General features: G+C 40.1%; 1 protein-coding gene across 2 annotated transcripts in view; it reads left to right on the top strand.

Annotated features, from left to right (window-relative positions):
• LOC136866168 (uncharacterized) overlaps positions 1 to 21,916 on the top strand; it is a 169,252-nt gene that overhangs the window by 145,374 nt on the left and 1,962 nt on the right. The window lies entirely within an intron of this gene.

Here is a 21,916-nt window from a genome sequence, read left to right as displayed (position 1 = left end):
TCAGAAAAAGAACAAGAGTTGTCCAAGAGAGATTGGATAGAAAAGATGAAGACAAGGAGCCTGACACAAGTAAGTGGAAGCAATGTCAGACTCAGCTAGGGTACCCATAGATGCCAAACCACGCTCCCAAGATGAAAGCCCCTGTGTCCCCTTTTAGTCACTTTTTACAACAGGCAGGGCTTACCATGGGTGTATTCTACCACCCCCAACCACAAGGAGTTTAATTTGTTCCTATCTATAAATGAGTTGATTTGACACTTGGATACATTTGTTATGTGTACTTAAATTGGGAATTCCGACCATCGACTTAATTTTGATTGTGATTCTCCGGATTAACTCTTATGCTGCAGCATTTCTTGCAACTGAAGAATCCTTAACTGCATAAGTAAATCGAGACATTTAAAAAAAATAAAGTGGTTACTTATGTATTTTCAGTCATAGCTTACAGCATAAAACGAATTCAGTCCATTTATTGGTTTTGAGGTCTGACTTGTGATCCAAGTTTCAATGAAACTTCTTTGCTCATCCTGTTGAAGGTTGGACATGGTACAACTTGATAGTCATTCTTGTTATTTTCTGCTGAACTACCACTTGGCTGTTTGAGCCGTTACATAGTCCAACACCACAACTACTACCATAACGGCCAGCCCAAAATACGAACCAGCAGTTACACTACTGCCCCAGTTCATAAGTAACAAGTGGAAGCACAATCAGACACTATACACTCCACACAAAACAACAATAAAGCAAGGAAAAAACTTACCTTAACAAGTGGAGAAGTGTCGCAAAAAACAGTGGATAACTAAATTAACCCCTGTACTGGACATCAGAACACAAAGAATGAAAGAAAGAACACCTTTACTTTAAGAAAAATAAAAAAATTTAATTCATGGTATTAAATGATAAACCAACAACATCGTCCTTAAAGAAAAATTAATCAACAAGAAAATTAACGTTTAATGTTACCTGAGTTATAGAATTAAAACTAAAATTGTGGATCCGCTTTCCAAATTAAGTTAAACCAAAGACTCCAAAAATTAAATTAAACCGTAGCCTTGAGATAACATCAATAAGGTTTGTGTCAAGTGCAAGTAGGATCTCACATCAGCATGAAAATCCATTTTCAAAATTAATCTCGGTAAGATAAATACCTCAAAATAGGAAACTCAAATAACCAGAAAATAAGTAAATATGCGTGAAAACACACAACGAAAACGTCCCAGAATCAAGAGTAGGAGAGAAAATTCATTACACGACCAACATTAGATCAACCAAACCACGCCTACACTCAAGAAGATGACATAATAATAATAATAATAATAATAATAATAATAATAATAATAATAATAATCGCCCTTCACATTACCATGGCAACAACAATACAAGTAGGCTGCAACAAAGGATTAGGCAAAATAGAACAAAAGAAAATCAACCCACCCAAACAAAAATGAAATACCAGAAAAATAAGAATTATCCAGAGAAAAATTTAAGGCCCAACAGGATAAAGCGAATTAGAATTTCATGCTCATGTTCAACCCATTTAGATTAAAGCTACCTTAGCCTGATTAGTGGTATTTCAGATACACAGATTAAGCCTATTCACGGGTGAAAACAATTCCATAAATTTACACACAGCTTTTACAAACACAAAAGTTCAATTTTTAGAATTTCCTGAGATACTTATTCGTCCATATTATCGTTTCTTTCAAACGGATTAAACATACAGTAGACGCCGCAAGGTTGTAAATTTCCAAGCACAATAAGCAGATTACAGTTGCACGAAGAACTTTTGAAACGCAGAATATTTTCAATATCACAGAAGATGAAATTTACGGTGCTTCCACTACTTACTTGTGTACATCCAAAATCTTAATACAGCATGATACTCACAGAAGTTATCTCGCTGGTCACATAACTAAATAAGTTAAGAAAATTATGAGGACGATGTCACCAAATAATAGGATAAAGGCAGAAGGGTGTAAAACCCACTACAGCAGACTTTAGCCTGGGTCGAAATTCCTCCCAAGCTCAAACATTTTGGTAGACTTCCAAGCGCGTGCTCTCGCCATCAGCTCCTGCAACGAACTCATCTCATAATGGCCTCCAGCTTTGTTGCATCGAGCTAGCCATACACAGATTGGATGAGACAACAGTTGAAGGAGCGTGCAACTTAGCGCATGGCCACAAGAGTGCAGTACACATCAGGAATCGTAGAAATAAATTCACTTTTGTTAGCGAATAAATATATGGAGTTTTAGACTAGTTCTTTCCTGTCCACAGGCCAGAAGAACACATAATGAGGAACGAATAATTCCAGAATTACAGATAGTACGTGAGAAAACACTTCAGTTACAGAATTAAAAGATTCGAATTTCCACAGCTGAATAGCTAGTTCGAAACCGTTCCTTGGGAAAGGGGTATTAAATCAGTAATACTGTCTCACTGTTAACCAGACGAGTTGGCCGGGCAGTTAGGGGTGCGCAGCTATCAGCTTGCATCCGGGAGATAGTGGGTTCCAATCCCAATGTCGGCAGCCCTAAAGATGGTTTTTCGTGGTTTCCCATTTTCACACCAGGCCACGGCTGTTTCCTTCCCACTCCTAGCCCTTTCCTATCCCATCATCGCCATAAGACATATCTGTGTGGTGCGACGTAAAGCCAGTCGTGAAAAAAAATAAAAAGCTGATCGATTTTTTTTTTTCACTAATATTATTCATGTGCTCATGGTTGCTCACTCGTGCAGTGCTGCTGGCCAGAGCACAGAGGGTGATGTTGACAGGTATGCAATAACAAATAATGAGAATGAGAGAAAGTGTGCAGCAAAAACCATCTGCACCGAGCGAGTTGGCTGGAGATAGTAGGTTCGAACCCCACTGTCGGCAGCCCTGAAGTTGTTTTTCCATGGTTTCCCATTTTCACACCAGGAAAATGCTGGGGCTGTACCTTAATTAAGGCCAAGGCTGCTTCCTTCCCAATCCTAGGCCTTTCCTGTCCCATCATCGCCATAAGACCATCCGCAGCATTAAACGTGCTTTTGATAAACACCAGCTGACTGAAATTGAGCAGGATTTCAAGAAGAACAATACACGCAACTTTTACAAAACATTCAAAAGCGACTTGAGGAAATACGACCCACCGAGCCTACAGTTCAGAGAGTCCAATCGAAAACTAGCCCATAACGACAAGGAAAACTGCCGGGTCCTTGCAAAATACTTTGTATCCATTCTTAACTGTGAGGCTCCAATATCCAGATTCACATTTGAAGATAAAATACAAATCCACCCAGATTCAGCCCCACCTACAAAAGATTAAATCAGACAGATTATCCAATCCTTGAAGAACAATCGAGCGCCGGGTGAAGATTCGATAATAGCTGAATTATGGAAGTTTGCTAGTGACAATGCAGTGGAAAAATGAACGGACAATGTACATGAAATCTGAAATACCGAAGACTTCCAAGTGACTGGACATCTGCCCTAATCCACCCACTTCATAATAAAGGCAACATATCGGATGCTAACAACTATCGCGGCATCTCCTTCCTACTCATGACCTACAAAGTTCTCTCAAAAGCTCTTCAAATCATGGCAGAAGAGCTGCTAGATCCAGAGCTGGGTGATTACCAAGGAGGTTTCAGGAAAGGACGGTCATAAGTGGAGCAAATTATGAATCTGAAATTGTCCTTTCATATCTTAAACTAAGGAGCAAGCCTTTTGTAGTAACGTTCATCACCTTTAAGAAGGCTTATGGTTCTATTGATAGAACTACCTTAATTCATCTTAAAGGAATTTGGCTTGAATGGTAAAATAAGAGTGATCATCTAACAGACTCTCACCAACACCATCTCAAAAGTGAATGAAGTTCAGAGGAGTGACTTCAGATGCCTTTGAAATATGGAGTTAGGCAGGGAGATGGTCTCTCACCTCTGTTGTCCAACTGAGTTCTTGAGTGTTGTCCAACTGAGTTCTTGAGAAAGTGATTGTTGAATGGCGCAGAAAAATGAGTTATGAAGGAGTCGAAAGCGGACTCAGACTAGGCCACAAGAACAAGAACCTTTCAGTTCACTGTCTAGCATTTGCAGATGATCTTGCAGTTTTCACATGATTTCTTGGATGTGGCCACGAAGCTGATCAACCAGCTGCAAAGGCAGACCTCCAGATCTCCTTTGGGAAAACAAAATTCATTACAAACGTCAAACGGGCGCCAATTGAGATAGAAGGGACTCGTGGAAAAGTCAAGTGGGTTGAAAAATGTAAGTATCTTGGTGAATAGATAGAACTTAACATATCCGTAAAGAAAGAAATAAGCCTTTGCATCATGCGTGAAGAAAATTGAAATGGCTTACCATCTGACTAAAAATGTCTATAACAATAGATCTACAATGCAAAAATCAAACACTATTGCACTGTCATCTGGCCAGAGGCTCTATATGCAGCGGAATGTCTTACCATGAACAAAGAAAGGCATGATGGAGAAATTTTAGGCTAAGGAAAGGAAGATTTTGAGGAAAATCTTAGGTCCAGTCAAAGACAATGGCAAGTTTAGGAGACGGCACAACTAGGAGTTATATTCTCACGTGGAGAAAATAACCGGCATGATGCTGAAAAGGATTATTATTTTTTATGGACACGCAGCCCAAATGAAATCAACGCGGTTAACCAGCTGCATTTTCACTTTCCTCCAAGACAAAAAGGCAAAGGGGTCATAGTGTATTGAGGTATAGAAAGATGTGCAGGAGATTGGGATCTCATTTGAAGATATCCAGGAGCGTGACCTACTTGAGATAAAACTCCAAAAACATCAGAGTTTCCAACCAAAGCTGAAGCTGAAAACTGGAAAGGCATGGACAAAAGAGTGAAATCAGCAACACCGTGTACAAATGAAGGAATACTGGATCAACATTAAAGCTCAAAGGAAACAGTTGAAATGTCGTGGTCCTTAGTTGGCCAAAATGAAACAAGAATATAGGCCTAATACTCTCACAGCTTTGATTTCAACATGCCCAAGAGAATGAAACTTAAAGTTTTTCAGTATGTCAGAAACAGTAAGTATATATATTAAGTAAATTGAAACTGAAAGGTATGGCTTCCTCCTTAACAAAAAGGAAAAAAATTCCCAAGTGATGCATAAACATTGATGCATTTTTAACTGCTGCTTGCTATGAGCAGTAGTAAGAAAATGCCATATCACAGTCAACTCCCACAGTGAACACTACAATGAAATGAGCTGACTAAAGTTGACTACTGCAGCAAAATAGTTACATTCACAGATAGCACTAGATGATGATGATGATGATGATGATGATGGTAATAATAATAATGCTTGTAAGCAAGTTGTGTTATCATCACAAAGAAGAAGAATGAATTTTTCAACAACTCAAAAATATACAGTCGTGATGATTTTTATTTATAAGTCAAGAGAATGATGTGTCTGCTTTCAGCATTCAAACACAAATTTTCTTCCGTGTAGATCACCAACAGACTGAAGTGCACCAAAAACACTGTGACTTCAGTAAAAGGTGGGAATATAAAACATAAATCCAACGTTGTTGTGGAGAAGTGTTGTTTCCAGCGCACGAAGATGTCCATGCTATCAGTAAAGGTAGTAGCATTGTCAGCTGATTTCAGAGTTCCTATTAAAGAACGAATTGATCCATCAATTCCTTAATCCCTGCATAGAAGTTTCACAGGTCTCTGGCATCAGATAACCTTTGGAGTTCTTGAACTGTTGCTCTCAGTTGTTCTTCATTTCCCTGATTCAAGTCTGGCATTTCTGTTTTGAAAATGGGTTTTCTTTAAGCTGGAGGATTGATCTTGTTGAAGAGCTTGTCGTTTGGTATTGATGAGGCTCATAATTTCTACATTATTGTCCTCAAACCAGTCTTGACTCTTCTTTTCTTTGAAACCAATAAATTCCTTAGCTGACTCGAGAAAATCAGTTTGAATTGTTGACCATTCTTGCTCAACGTCATTGTTGATAGTTTGATTGGATGCCAGCTGCTTGGAGATCACATTCTGGAATTGTGTAGCAATGGATTCGTCTGAAATTTTACGGATGTCAAACTTCATTCTGGACACACTTGAGTGATGTAGAGGCAATTTAAGGTGGAAAGAGTTTCTGGATTGGCAGATCAGAAGTTTGTGATCTGTCCGTCGGTCATCAATACCGTATAATCTCGAGTACCACCCGCACTGTTTTTTTTAAATATCGCTTCCAAAATTGGGTGCGGGTCTTATTTAAAATTTTGGGAAATTTATCTTTCCGAATGCGCGTAAATCGGGCATCACCACTGGCGTGGCTTGGCAACAATGCTCTCTCCGCTCTCAGTATACGCTACTTCTGCGTTTGGCGTCAATCTCATGCACGTTCTCAGAATATTAACATGAATTCCACAAAGCCTTTGCAATCTTTTACTGCGAGTGAGAAACTAAAAGTAGTTCGGGAAGCTGAAATTATTGGAAATACGATATTGACGAGTCGTGTATTTGCGATTGGAGAAAGAAGAAAAATGTGGTATTAACATGTAGTGGCGATTGTAGAGCTTTTCGTGGACTGAGTGAATAATTTTCAGAAATTGAAAAAAACTTTATAAATATGTGACAGAAAGGTGGGAATTGGGATATGGTGTGTCAACCGAAATGTGTCAACTAAAGGCGGTAGAGATCGCAAAGGAACTTTCAACGGAAGGGTTTAAGGCAAACCGAGGATGGGTTTGTAATTTTGTAAAAGATAGGGTTGAGCGTACAAAGGCCTACCTCAATTTCACAGCGTCTTCCTGGTGCCTACGATAAGAAGTTATTGTCATTTCAGCGTCACATAATTCGGTTGCGGAAGGAAAATGCATATTTGCATTCCCAAATTGGCAATGTAGATCAGACGCCAGTCTACTTTGAAATGCCAGTGGACAGGACTGTGAATGTTAAGGGTGCAAAAAGTGTTACCATTAGAACAGGTGGTAATGAAAAACAACGGTGTACGGTAATGTTGTGTATTCTCGCCGATGTAACCAAATTGCTGCAATACATTGTTCTCAAGCGGAAGACACTTCCTAAAAAACTACCCACTAGTGTTATTGTCAGATCTCAAAACTCCGGCTGGATGGACAGTTCGCTTGTGGAAGACTGTAAAGTGTGTCTGGCAACGTCACCCTGGTGCATTATTGGGACAAAAGAGCTTGCTTGTTCTTGACAGTTACCGCAGCCACACAACAGACGCTTTGAAGAAACATATCAAGGATGGGAAAACCGACCAACCAGTCATTCCGGGCGGGATGACGTCTATGCTACAGCCGCTGGATGTCTGCGTGAACTGTCCATTTCAAGCAGCCTTGAAACAGCTCTATACAGAATGGATGGCGGCTGATAATCACACACTGACGCCAACTGGTCGTATTCAGCGCCCGGAAGTTCAGCTGCTGGGTTCGTGGATTTTGACAGCATGGAATCGTAAATAATAGTAAATAATTTTGACATCACTTTTTTTTAATTTTGTTCTTCCAAAATAAGGGTGCGTGTCTTATTCGGTGGCGGGTGGTATTTGAGATTATATGGTATTTCTTGCGGTCTTGGTGATTAAAACATTTTTCTTATCACATTCTCAGATGATGACTAGTCAAGAATATGCCAGTGGTTAGAGTATGAGTGGACCCACATGGTCTTAAAAGGGTTAGGTAACCAGAGCCGAGTATTGGTAACAAACAGTTCGTGCTCAGCACATAGGCTGAGAAGCATTAACCCATTGGTGTTGCATTTTCCAATTCCATATCTGCCCATCACAATTTCCCTCAAACAATTATCACTCTCAGTTCTGGCATTGATATCACCAAGCAATAACATTTTGTCATGACTGTGCTCAGCTGGTGATAAAATTCGTTCTTTTCATCATCAGTTTCTAGAGTGGGGGCATATGAGGAGATAGTTAACTCGTGTCCTCATCACAAGGTGATGCAGCTCTTTTCAGGCACACCCCCAACGGAGGTCAGCTGCATGTACAATTTCAACCCCATACCAGCCCTCCTGACATTCTTAAATTTCTGGCAGTACTGGGAATCGAACCCGGGCGCCTGACGATGGCCACTTATAACACTAACCGTTACGCTACGGAGGCGGACATATGAGGAGATGAGAGTGATGAAAATATCCCCTGCGAGTGGTATACGGACAGTCATAAGCCGTTCAGCGGTCACTGATTGCTGTGGGAGTAAGCTGGAAGGCATTTACCTGTTTCCAAACTCCACAACTTTTCCATAACCTAACAATCTGATTTCACTCAAGGCAGCAGTATCGATGTTCAATCTACTGAGCTCATCAGTGACAAGTGCTGTTCGTCTTTCAGGTCTGACATTGTTGCACAAGAGCTTTGTTTATCCAGACTAGGTGGGATCGGAGGTAATCCAGATTATAGAAAATCTGGATAACCCAGATTATAAAAAATCCTGCAGATAATCCGGAAACAAATTAGTAAATGAATATAAGCTACAGACCTTTATTTTGACACTAACAAGAATTTTTTTTAAACAGTTTTTTTGGCACATAAATCAATACTGTATGTACTGTACTCACATCTGTTTACTGAAATAGTATGTAAGTTTAGTTTGTTTCAAATTTGTGTGACGTTTGAGAGCAGTACAATTACGTAGACGCACCAACATCAGTTCTGCTGAAGTTGTTTCCATCTGACGTTCTAGATAAACCATTAGTTTTTTCAGTTGTGCTGTTGCCTCCGCATGAGGCATTACTTTTTCCTCTAAAATGTCACTTTCATTTCCCAATTCACCATCCTGTCCTCCTGTATATCACAGGCGGAAATAATTTCGCCATTGGTCATCATGCCATAACCAGCATCACTGTCATTCTGCAACCAGGCATTTACGTCACTATCATCTACATCCAAACAACCAGGAATGTTTGCAGATATTTCTAGGAATTTGGATGTGTCGACAAGTTCAGAAATTTCAGCGATGGAATCCCAAACAGCAAACCCTATTTTTTTCCATTACTTCTTAATTGATAGTTCAGTAATGTGATCCCAAAAAGATGCAACCAAAAAATCACATCTTTGATATTTACCGATTTCAGAACAGATAAGCTCATGAAAGAATTGTCTCATAGAAGTCCACCTTTTCAATACACTTTATGATTTTTAAAAAATCAAAATCAAAATTACATGTAACATGTTTCACCTATAATATAATAGGCATCTTCAACCATATTGTTCTTAACACTAAAGAGGTAGACTAGACTTAATGCTAAACTTAAAATACTACAGTACAGATATCATACTATCTTCTCCCTCTTCTTCAATTAATTTACCCAGCAGCTGTCTTCTGTATACATGTTGTATGTTCTCCAGCACACCTTGATCCATCAGTTGTAAAAGAATCCATTACATTAGGAGGGAAAATCTTCACTCTGATGTCACAGGCGACAAGCAGCTCCAATTCCGGGTGTGATGGTGCATTCTTAATAAACAATATGGCCTTCAGTGGAAGACCTTCTTCCTCCAAATATCTCCTCACTCTCAGTGCACAATCATCATGGAATCAGTTTTCAAAATTGCCACTGTCCATCCATGAATTTTTTTTATGATTTGTAAACAATAGTTCATGGTGTGGGTTACTGTAGTCACGTCCTAGTTCGTGTACCATGAGTGGCCTAGTAAGTGGTCCTGAGAGTCGGGATACCAGTTGCTACGGAATGGGAGTGGGCATCTCGGACATTATCTGAATCATGGCCCTTCTTGTGCTCACGCGACTAGGACTACACAATCCCCCAGTGGGCCATAACCCGCTAGAGGAGAGATCCTCACTTGGACTATGTGTAAGTAGGGTAGCATCCTGCTTCATGAATTTACCGAGCTCAGAACATTTTAAGCAAGCCTCGGACCTATGGGAGTAATGGAGTCCCACTCCCATTTGACAGGCAAGGGACTCCTTAGAAACAACTTGGTGAACGAAATAGAATTCGATGGGGTGCTATCAATATTAATAGGGCTTATGGAAGAAAGAAAGTAGAACTGGCTGAGTCAGCAAAGAGGATGCATCTGGATGTGCTAAGAGTAAGTGATATTCGGGTATGGGGAGATAACATGGAAGAGATAGGAGATTATAAAGTGTACTTGATGGGTGTTAGAAAGGGAAGGGCAGAGTATGGAGTAGGGCTGTTTATCAGGAATTCCATTGCACGCAACATAGTTTCTGTTAGGCACGTAAATGAGCGAATGATGTGGGTAGATTTGCCATTTGGAGGAATTAGGATGAGAATTATCTCAGTGTACTCACCATGTTAGGGTGCGGATGAGGATGAAGTTGACAAGTTTTATGAAGCATTGAGTGACATCGTGATCAGGGTCAACAGCAAGGATAGAATAGTGCTAATGGGCAATTTCAATGCGAGAGTTGGAAATAGAACTGGAGGATACAAAACGGTGATTGGTAAATGTGGGGAAGATATGGAAGCTAATGGGAATGGAAAGCGTTTGCTGGACGTCTGTGCTAGTATGGGTTTAGCAGTTATGAATACATTCTTTCAAGCATAAGGCTACACATGGGAGGCTAGGGGTATCCGATCCATAATAGACTATATCTTGCCTGACTTTGAATTCAGGAAATCTGTTAGGAATGTACATGTTTTTCTGATCTGTAGTGAACTAAGTATCTCTAGGCCTGAAACCAAACCAAACCCCATGGCACTACAGCCCTTGAAGGGCCTTGGCCTACCAAGCGACCGCTGCTCAGCCCGAAGGCCTGCAGATTACGAGATGTCGTGTGGTCAGCACGATTAAACCTCTCGGCCGTTATTCTTGACTTTTTAGACCAGGGCCGCTATCTCACCGTCAGATAACTCCTCAATTCTAACCACGTAGGCTGAGTGGACCTCGAACCAGCCCTCAGGTCCAAGTAAAAATCCCTGACCTGGCCGGGAATCGAACCCGGGACCTTCAGGTAAGAGGCAGGCACGCTACCCCTACACCACGGGGCCATCTCTAGGCCTAGGGTAGAGAAAATTAAATCTGTCTGCAAACGAATAAGGGTAGAAAATCTCCATGACAGAAGTACATGGAAATTATTAGCGACAAGTTTCAAATAGTAGACAGTAAGCAGGTTCAGGATATAGAAATAGAATGGCTGGCATACAGGGATGCTGTAGGAGAAACAGCAAGGGAATGCCTAGGAACAACTGTGTGTAAAGATGGGAAAATGCAAACATCTTGGTGGAATGATGAATTGAGAACAGCTTGTAAACGTAAGAAGAAAGCTTATCAGAAATGGCTCCCAACAAGGGCCGAGGCAGACAGGGATTTGTACGTAGATGAAAGAAACAGACCGAAACAAATAGTTGTTGAATCCAAAAAGAAGTCATGGGAAGATGTGGGTAATAACCTGGAAAGGCTAGGTCAAGCAGCAGGGAAACCTTTCTGGACAGTAATAAAGAATCTTAGGATGGGAGGGGAAAAGGAAATGAACAGTGTTTTGAGTAATTCAGGTGAACTCATAATAGATCCCAGGGAATCACTGGAGAGGTGGAGGGAATATTTTGAAAATTTTCTCAACATAAAAGGAAATCTTCTTGGTGGTGTTGCAAACGGCCAAGTTCATGGGAAGGAGGAAAATGATGAAATTATGCTTGAGGATGTTGAAAGGATGGTAAATAAACTCCATTGTCATAAAGCAGCGGGAATAGATGAAATTAGACCTGAAATGGTGAAGTATAGTGGGAAGGCGGGGTTGAAATGGCTTCATAGGGTAGTAAGATTAGCATGGAGTGTTGGTAAGATACCTTCAGATTGGACAAAAGCAGTAATTGCACCTATCTATAAGCAAGGGAACAACTATCGAGGTTTCTCATTGATTAGTATACCAGGCAAAGTATTCACTGGCATCTTGGAAGGGAGGGTGCGATCAGTCGTTGAGAGGAAGTTGGATGAAAACCAGTGTGGTTTCAGACCACAGAGAGGCTGTCAGGATCAGATTTTCAGTATGCGCCAGGTAATTGAAAAATGCTACGAGAGGAATAGGCAGCTGTGTTTATGTTTCATAGATCTAGAGAAAGCATATGACAGGGTACCGAGGGAAAAGATGTTCGCCATACTGGGGGACTGTGAATTAAAGTAGATTATTAAAATCAATCAAAGGCATTTATGTTGACAATTGGGCTTCAGTGAGAATTGATGGTAGAATGAGTTCTTGGTTCAGGATACTTACAGGGGTTAGACAAGGCTGTAATCTTTCACCTTTGCTGTTCGTAGTTTACATGGATCATCTGCTGAAAGGTATATAATGGCAAGGAGGGATTCAGTTAGGTGGAAATGTAGTAAGCAGTCTGGCCTATGCTGACGACTTAGTCTTAATGGCAGATTGCGCCGAAAGCCTGCAGTCTAATATCTTGGAACTTGAAAATAGGTGCAATGAGTATGGTATGAAAATTACCCTCTCAAAGATGAAATTGATGTCAGTAGGTAAGAAATTCAACAGAATTGAATGTCATACTGGTGATACAAGACTAGAACAGGTCGATAATTTCAAGTATTTAGGTTGTTGATCTCCCAGGATGGTAATATAGTAAGTGAGATTGAATCAAGAAGTAAAGCTAATGCAGTGAGCTCGCAGTTGCAATCGACAGTATTCTGGAAGAAGAAAGTCAGCTCCCAGACGAAACTATCTTTACATCGGTCTGTTTTCAGACCAACTTTGCTTTACGGGAGTAAAAGCTGGGTAGACTCAGGATATCTTATTCATAAGTTAGAAGTAGCAGACATGAAAGTAGTGAGAATGATTGCTGGTACAAACAGGTGGGAACGATGGCAGGATGGTACTCGGAATGAGGAGATAAAGGCTAATTTAGGAATTAACCCGGTGGATGAAGCTGTACACATAAACCGGCTTCAGTGGTGGGGTCATGTGAGACGAATGGAGGAGGATAGGTTACCTAGGAGAATAATGGACTCTGTTACAGAGGTTAAGAGGAGTGGACGTAGACCAAGACAACGATGGTTAGACTCGGTTTCTAATGATTTAAAGATAAGAGGTATAGAGCTAAATGAGGCCACAGCACTAGTTGCAAATAGAGGATTGTGGCGACGTTTCCTAAATTCACAGAGGCTTGCAGACTGAACACTGAAAGGCATAACAGTCTATAATGATATATATATATATATAGAGAGAGAGTGAGAGAGAGAGAGAGAGAGAGTGTGTGTGTGTTTGTTTGTTTTTTTCAAACAACTGGAAAGTAGGACCAATTGACATGTTTCAAAGCATGTGGATTTTGTGATTTCCCTATCAGCAAGAGAGGGAATTTGTGTTTCCCAGGTACCTTGCTACAAACCATAATTGTGTTTGATCTTTACACACTTTATAACCCCTCGCCGAGTCATCTAATTTAGAAGCCAACATTTAACTGGGTATCATCTGATAAAAATCCAGATTCATCAGCATTATAAATTTCATGTGGGATTAATTTCATGAAATTATTTTCTGAAATGTTCTGCTGACACTTTATCCTCCAAAAAACATTCACCCGTCAAAGCTGACGTATGCCATGACGAGCTTTCCGTCTTTCTAACCAACCTTGGCTGGCTGTGAAATTAGGATCACCATCAGATACTCTTTTGTTTAAACTCAGCATTTGTTCACTGAACCAAACGAATAATGCGTCATCTTGGGAATTGTTTCTTACTTTCTTTATTGTACATGGTTCTGAAAAATGTCTTTAATCATCATTTTGAAGTAAAAGTCTTCAATTTCTTGTCAGTTCTTTCAGTCTGACACAGTTGAAGTCCCTAAACCATATTCTTCAGCTATATTTTTCAGCAATTCTCCTTTATCTATTCTGTTTAATGCCCCCAACATTTTATCCATCGAAACAACCACTTTCTTTCGCTTCGATGCCATTTCACTCACACACACTCAAAACACAGGAACAAAATAACAAGGCACTGTGTCTTAACTCTGTAAGGATTAGATCTACACTGACCTTGGTAACGGTAGCTTGAAGTGTTGGGACCGACAATCTCTATGCTACCTGCAGTGCAAACATAATAACTGTATAGTTTCATTTGTACAGTATTTTTCAAAGGGTGTACATATTTTCATTATGACATTAAATTAAAAAAATCAATCTGGATAAACTGGAAATCCAGATTAATGGGGGCTGGATAAGCAGTGTTCTGATAGTCCATGTTCCTATTGTAATTGATTAGTTTTCTGACCCCAAGTGTGAACCACTGGGTGCAGCTGCCCAGCCAGATAAAAAGTGGTGTGACTACCAATGTTTAGCCCACATTTTCTAGGGCCTTCCCCATGTGGGGTGGGCAGTGGTACTTCTAAATAGGCCTGTCCAGACACAAACACAGGACTGGATTCCTGAGTAATCACAGATCTCAGAAAGACGACCATCACATGTCTGCTGCCATTGTGCAGGTCCAGACTAGAAGCTCTCTGTTTCATTCTAAACCTGCTGCTACCATCCTTATCCCATCACCATTTGACTTCAAAGAGTGAGAGAAGATAGGAAGGAAAAGTGCCACTTACGTGAGTTTGTTTAAGGTGGATTCCAAGTTTCTGGAGAGAGATCCACACACTATAATCTCACAGCCAAATCCTGCGACACACATGAAATGAGACATGTAGGGTTGAAGACTGGGACTGCCGCAGACTCAAAATATAGTTGAGATATGCCTTTCACAGCCAGTCCATCTGGCGTGACCTCTTCTGCCTCCATGACAGTTGGGAACTCAATAGTGAACATTCCTCCTCTATCATTTTTGCCATTGGGACAGAAAAAGAGCTCGATGGCTTCCAGTGTCATTTCGTCCACGAGGAAGCCATCACTCCACCTAACGGAGTTCATCTATCCAAAACCATTAGCTCCCATAGGGAGTCAGGTTATTTACCGCTGCCCAACACTCGGCGTTGAGTCACTGGCAGTATGGTCTACTCCATTGCCGCAGTGGAAGAAACCCGGCCAGACTGCAAAACAAAAATAATAGGTGGCCCCTCCAAGGAAGTATTTATTCATCATACTTCTTTCACTCACTACATCACCTATGTCTTCCATTTCTTTATATTGTTGCATAATTATATGTATAACATCGTCATTTAGATGTGAATGACAAATCTAACTGAACGCTTCACACAAAGGTACAAGAGAAAGATGACTCACAATAACATGTCACATGTCCAACCAGTCCTACTATTTTTAGGTGTGGTGTAACCTACTTAACACATTGAGTGCCGAGAGCTAGTCATGAATTTTAATGATATTCCAGTAGTGCCAAAGCAATTATACACAATGTTGGCTATTTATAAAATCTTAAAATATATATATGATGTACAAAGTAAACTGTATTGCATCATACCAAGGTAATGTATGATGTCTTATTGTGTCGCGCCACTTTTTGTTGTGTCTGCAACGTAAAGCAAATAGCAAAAAAAAAAACACTTTTTGTAAGACATCAAATATAGCGTGATGCTGTCTGGTGTCTCAGAATTTTTTGTTATATTGGTAAAGGCATGGAATGTACAATAGAAATTCTGAATATCTTATTCTTCTTCTTACCATGTCTTGTGGGGTCGTGGGTGCAATTTGTATTGCATATGTGGGCTTAGCCCGGTTTTATGGCTGGATGCCCTTCCTGATGCCAACCCTATGTGGAGGGATGTATTCACTATTGCATGGTACCTCGGTGGTTGGTAGCGTAATGTGTTGGGATGACCGAGCTCGATAGTTGTAGTCGCTTAAGTGCGGCCAGTATCCAGTATTTGGGAGATAGTGGGTTCGAACCCCACTGTCGGCAGCCCTGAAGATGGTTTTCCGTGGTTTCCCATTTTCACACCAGGCAAAGGCTGTACCTTAATTAGGGCCACGGATGCTTCTTTCCCACTCCTAGCCCTTTCCTATCCTATCATCGCCATAAGACCTATCTGTGTCGATGCGACGTAAAGCAGCTTGCAAAAAAAAAAAAAAGGTGTTGGGATGAGCAGAAACACACAGTCTGCAAGTCAGGGAAATTAACCATGTACCAAATGGTGGCACACAGTGGAAATACATAACTGGAATAGGCTGTGTAGTTCGCTCTTCATGTAGTACCAATGTAAAGTGCATAGATGGCACAGCACATCGCCCGAAACTCTGCTGTGCTGGCATATGGTGTCATGCCAACTCAGCCTTTAAGAACTGTGTGCTGCCATATGGTGTCAAGTCTTTTCAGATTTGAAGACTATCATGACACCACATTGTGGCGCTCAATGTGTTAAAGAAATAATTTGTTACTGATGATGGAATTTAATTTCCAAAAAATGGTTCTAACTAAGATATTCATTCATTCATTTATTTATTTAGCTTCCATAGACTGTACAATTACATATTTTGAAATATTCCAACAGTATAGGAATTGTCAAGTGATTTCTTAATACTAACGATAATGTGTTATTTGAGTTATCAGTCCACAGACTGGTTTGATGCAGCTCTCCAAGCCACCCTATCCTGTGCTAACCTTTTCATTTCTACGTAACTACTGCATCCTACATCTGCTCTAATCTGCTTGTTATATTCATACCTTGGTCTACCCCTACCATTCTTACCACCTACACTTTCTTCAAAAACCAACTGAACAAGTCCTGGGTGTCTTAAGATGTGTCCTATCATTCTATCTCTTCTTCTCGTCAAATTTAGCCAAATTGATCTTATCTCGCCATTTCGATTCAGTATCTCTTCATTTGTGATTCAATCTATCCATCTTACCTTCAACATTCTTCTGTAACACCACATTTCAAAAGCTTCTATTCTCTTTTGCTCTGAGCTAGGTATTGTCCATGTTTCACTTCCATACAATGTCATGCTCCACATGAAAGTCTTCAAAAACATCTTTCTAATTCCTATATCAATGTTTGAAGTGAGCAAATTTCTTTTCTTAAGAAAGCTCTTCCTTGCTTGTCCTCATCTGCATTTTACGTCCGCCCTACTTCTGCCATCGTTAGTAATTTTACTACCCAAGTGACAATATTCATCTACTTCCTTTAAGACTTAATTTCCTAATTTAATATTTCCTGCATCACCTGCCTTCGTTCAAGTGCACTCCATTACTTTTGTTTTGGACGTATTTATTTCATCTTGTACTCCTTACCTAAGACTTTGTCCATACCATTCAGCAGCTTCTCAAGATCTTCTGCAGTCTCAGATAAAATAACAATATCAAAACCGACTTTAAACCTATTAGGTCGTGTTACGTACATTTAGTACGTGTTGAAGAGATGTTAAGTACAGAACAAAAATGGCCAACCAGACACCAGTGGGATCCGAACCCACAACCTCCCGATTTCGCGTTGGTTGCTCTACTGATTGAGCTATGGTGGCCTAGGCCATCTTTGTTCTGTTGGAAAGGATCTGAGCTACAGGTCTGGTACTACTACCATCACACTGTAGAGTGCGTTTAAGTTGCCCGTTGAGGGCCAAGTCAATGAATATTGAATTTTCACGACCGCATTGTAATCGAAACCGACTTTCAACCTATTAGGTCGTGTTACGTACATTTAGTATGTGTTGAAGAGATGTTAAGTAGAGAACAAAAATGGCCAACCAGGCACCAGTGGGATCCAAAACCACAACCTCCTGATTTCGCCCTAAATTGAGTCTAATGCGGAACTTTGAAGCTGATTACCGGTCACTTTTTGAGAAGGGAGCTTCGTCTCAATTTCTGAAATGAAATGAGGAAAATAGGAATTTGTTTTTTTGTAATGAAAACATGTGTCTTTACATAATAACTTAATGTATAAAATGGTTCCATACCTTACTGTTGTTAGACTCCAATTCTACCGTGACCCTGGAGTCACATTAAGGGCACATTAAGCAAGCTCAAAATAAATAACGGCCTACCTGGAAGGAGTGAAAGAAATGAACATTCAACAATAATTAAAACAGTGTCAAGAAGCCAATCATTTTTTTTTTAAACCTTTTAACAGGAAGACAAACAGATATTTTTAGTGTAACAGAGTTGAAACTTTTAACAACTATTCCAGTAAATAGATATAGTTTTTAAGCAGGCTAACTATGTATTCATCCTGTCTCATTTCATCAACCCATTAACCCCCACATTGTTTTAACATCATTTTAATTTATATTCAGATAGTTTTTAAGAGGAACTATGTACCTGAAAATAATGTATTCAGAAACTTAGCGATTCACCTAAGCTTAACAACAGCTGAAGATGTTCTCAAGTGAGATCAAAACATGTACTGTTTATAATTAATAATTTGCTAAAAAGCAATTAAAAAGTATCAAAAAGGTGGAAGATTTTCAATTATTGTAAGTCTTTGTGATTAGAATTTGATACGGAAAATGAAGCTGATTACTTGCAATACTGGATACTGGTCGCGCTTGAGCGACTGCATCTATCAAGCTTGGTGTAAATGTTTTTACACTTGTTAATAATACCTCATAAATTCATAATAACAGATTAATAATAATTAAAAGGGTGATTTGATAGATGTGATGTTCTTTCAAGAATGAAACGTCATTCTGTTTTTAATTAAATGATATCTTTCTCAGGTATAATATGTTATTAAATGTTTTCCTTATCAGGTATTCTCTAATTTTATTTATCCTGAATTAGTTTTGACAGACTGAAAACTCACGATTATACTTACTTACTTACTCCTTGGTGCTACAGCCCTTGTAGGGCCTTGGCCTCTCTGACGATTGTAGCCCAATCTTCACGATCTTCTGCACGCCTCCTCCATCTTCTTATTCCCATCTTTCTTAAATCCTCCTCCACATCATTCAGCCATCTTTTCCGGGGTCTTCCTTTCCATCTTCTACCACCTGGATTTCCCTTATAGATCTTCTTGACAGCCCTATTATCTGGCATTCTCTCCACGTATCCCAACCACCTTAATCTGTTGCTTTTTATTTCGGTTACGATACTTGGATGTCCATAGAGTTCTTCCAATTCCTTGTTTTTCCTTATTCTCCACAATTCCCCTTCCTTCACTGGGCCAAAAATCTTTCTCAGTATTTTTCTCTCCCATCTGTTCAACAATTCTTCATCTACTTTGGTCATTGTCCATGTTTCAGAGCCATAAGTTACCACTGGTCGTAATACTGTTCGATAGACTGTCGACTTTAATCTTGTACCAAGGCTGCGTGATCTAAACACTTTCAATAAAGCTAAGTAAGCCCTATTGCCCGCAGCAATCCTCGCTTTTATTTCCTCTTTCATGTCATTATCTTTTGTCACCAGCACTTCTAAATACTTAAACTTTTCACATCTCTCGTAGTTAATCCCATTTAATTTTATGCACTTGTCTTCCCTTACTACGGTCCTCCTAGATGCAAACAGGTAATGAGTTTTGGCATTATTCACTCTTAGGCCCATTTCACCTCCTTCCTTTTCTAATCTATCCAGTCCTTCCTCTAGGTCTTTCAATCTTCTAGACAGCATATCGACATCATCAGCATAAGCCAGATTCTGTGTTACACGGTTGAACAGCGTACCGCCTGGATTACTGACCTCCACCTTTCTCATCACACGCTCCAAAACCACATTGAAGAGCAGAGTAGATAACACATACCCTTACCGCAAACCTTGGTTTACTTCAAACTCTTTAGTAAGATTTCCTTCTATTTTAACCATGCATTTAGTACCTGTTAGGGTCATTTGTACCAGTCTTATCAATTTAGTTGGGAACTCCATGTCCATCATTGTTTGATACAGTTTCTTTCTCTTCACACTATCATAAGCCTGCCGAAAATCCACAAAAAGCTGATGCACATTCACATTATATTCATAGCATTTCTCCATTATTTGCCTGACAGTGAAGATGTGATCTGTTGTTGATCTACCCTGTCGAAAGCCACTTTGGTAGTCTCCTAGTATCTGCTCAACCAGTGGAGTGAGTCTCATAGACAAAACCTTGGCTAAGACCTTATAAACCACACTAAGCAAAGATATACCTCTATAATTTTCACAGTTTCCTTTATCTTTCTTCTTATGAATTGCACAAATAATTGCTAAGCTCCAATGCTCTGGCATTTGTTCTGTTTCCCAAACTTCCAAAATTAGTTGGTGAACAAGTTGCGTCAACTGTTCACCCCCCGTATTTAATCATCTCAGCTGAAATATTATCACTTCCTGGAGCCTTATTATTCTTCAAGTACTTAATTGCCGTCCTCACTTCTTCTACAGATGGTACAGGCACTGGTTTTAAATCTAGGCTAGGATCCTGCCAAGGCTGCCCATCCTCTTCTTCCAATCTCACCATCTCTGCAGCCACATTCAACAGTTCACTAAAGTATACCGCCCATCGGTCAAGAATCCGGTCTCTTCCCCCAATTATATTTCCTTCTTTATCTCTACAGAATACAGCATGTGGTTGAAAACCTTTCTGTACGTCCTTTATTTTCCCATAGAACTTCCGTACTTCTTGCATATCATATTGTTCCTCCAAATCTATAATCCATTTCCTCTCTGCCTCTCTCTTCTTTCTCCTACAAATACTGTCTGCCTCTTTCCTCTTCTTCCTAAATTCTCTTACATATGTTCTTGTTTTCCTGCTAAACATTTTCTTCCTTGCTTCATTTCTCTCCTCAACTGCTCTTCTGCAATCATCATCAAACCTTCCTTGCCTTTCAGTCTTTACCTCCACTCCTAGTACTTCATCTGCAGTTTCCTGCAATGCATCCCTCAATAAAATCCACTTTCGTTCAATGTTTTCCACTGCCAAGCTTTGTTCTTTAGCCTCCAATTTCTTCTCCATCCTGCATTCATATAGTTGTGCAGTTTCTTTATCTTTCAATTTTGAGACCATATATCTCCTGGGAGCTTTCCCTTTCTTAGCAGATCTGTAAGTTGCAATACGTTGCCTGTATTTTACCCGTACCAAGTAATGGTCCGAATCACAACCAGCTCCCCTACAACTATCAACTTGTAGTATGTCAGATGCATGTCTCCTATCGATTACTACATAGTCTATTCGATTAAAGGTAACACCATCTGGTGAACACCATGTGGCTTTCCGTAAATTCTTTCTCTGAAACCATGTACTCTTCACCACCATCAAGTTTCCCATGGCAAAATCAATTAGCCTCTGTCCATTATCATTTGACTCATCATGCAAACTTTCCTTCCCAACTGTCTCCCTATAGGCTTCTTCTTTACCCACTTTAGCGTTGAAATCTCCAAGTATGATTTTTACATCTTGTCTTGGGATGCATTCTATTTCTTGTTCCAGTTGTCCATAGAACATATCTTTCTCTTCATCCTCAGCCTCTTCTGTAGGTGCATACACACACATAAGGGTGATATTGAAAAAATGGGCCTTCATCCTTAGAGTGCATGTTCTTTCATTTACAGGTTTAAAATTCAAAACTGCTGACTTATATCTGTCATCCACTAGGAAGCCTGTGCCACCTATTGTACCTCTGGCTCTGCCACCATGCAGAACTGTGTATCTACCACTTCTAAAAACACCATTTCCTTTCCATCTGACTTCCTAAATTGCTGCTATTCCAATATTATATTTCTCCATTTCTTGTTTCAGTTTGTTTAGGGCTCCTGGTTTATTCAGGGTTCGTACATTCCAGGTTGCTACATACATATTTCCGTTTGCATCTTCCATTTCCTCGCGTGGGTCGTTTACCATTATCATCAGTCCGGCTATTCTTGTCTGTGAGTTTCGTAACGAGTTGTTTTTCCGATATAGGGTTGTTAGCCCCATGATCAACCCCCAACCTGGAGGACCAGGGTATCCCTCTTAGTCTGGCCTATCACCTTTGACCTGTCCGGCTTGGGTGGCCCTACCAGGAGCTTATGCTCCTGCCGGCATAGCTCTCAGGATCACTTAGGCATGCAAGCTCCCACATCGCGACAAGATGAAGATACCAGAGTGGGAGAAACTCATGATTATAGATTAACTAAATTGAAAC

Source organism: Anabrus simplex, chromosome 3, assembly GCF_040414725.1.
Source record: "Anabrus simplex isolate iqAnaSimp1 chromosome 3, ASM4041472v1, whole genome shotgun sequence".
NCBI lineage: Eukaryota > Metazoa > Arthropoda > Insecta > Orthoptera > Tettigoniidae > Anabrus > Anabrus simplex.
Note: the sequence above shows the minus strand (reverse complement) of the source record. Positions and strands in the feature narration are given on the sequence as shown.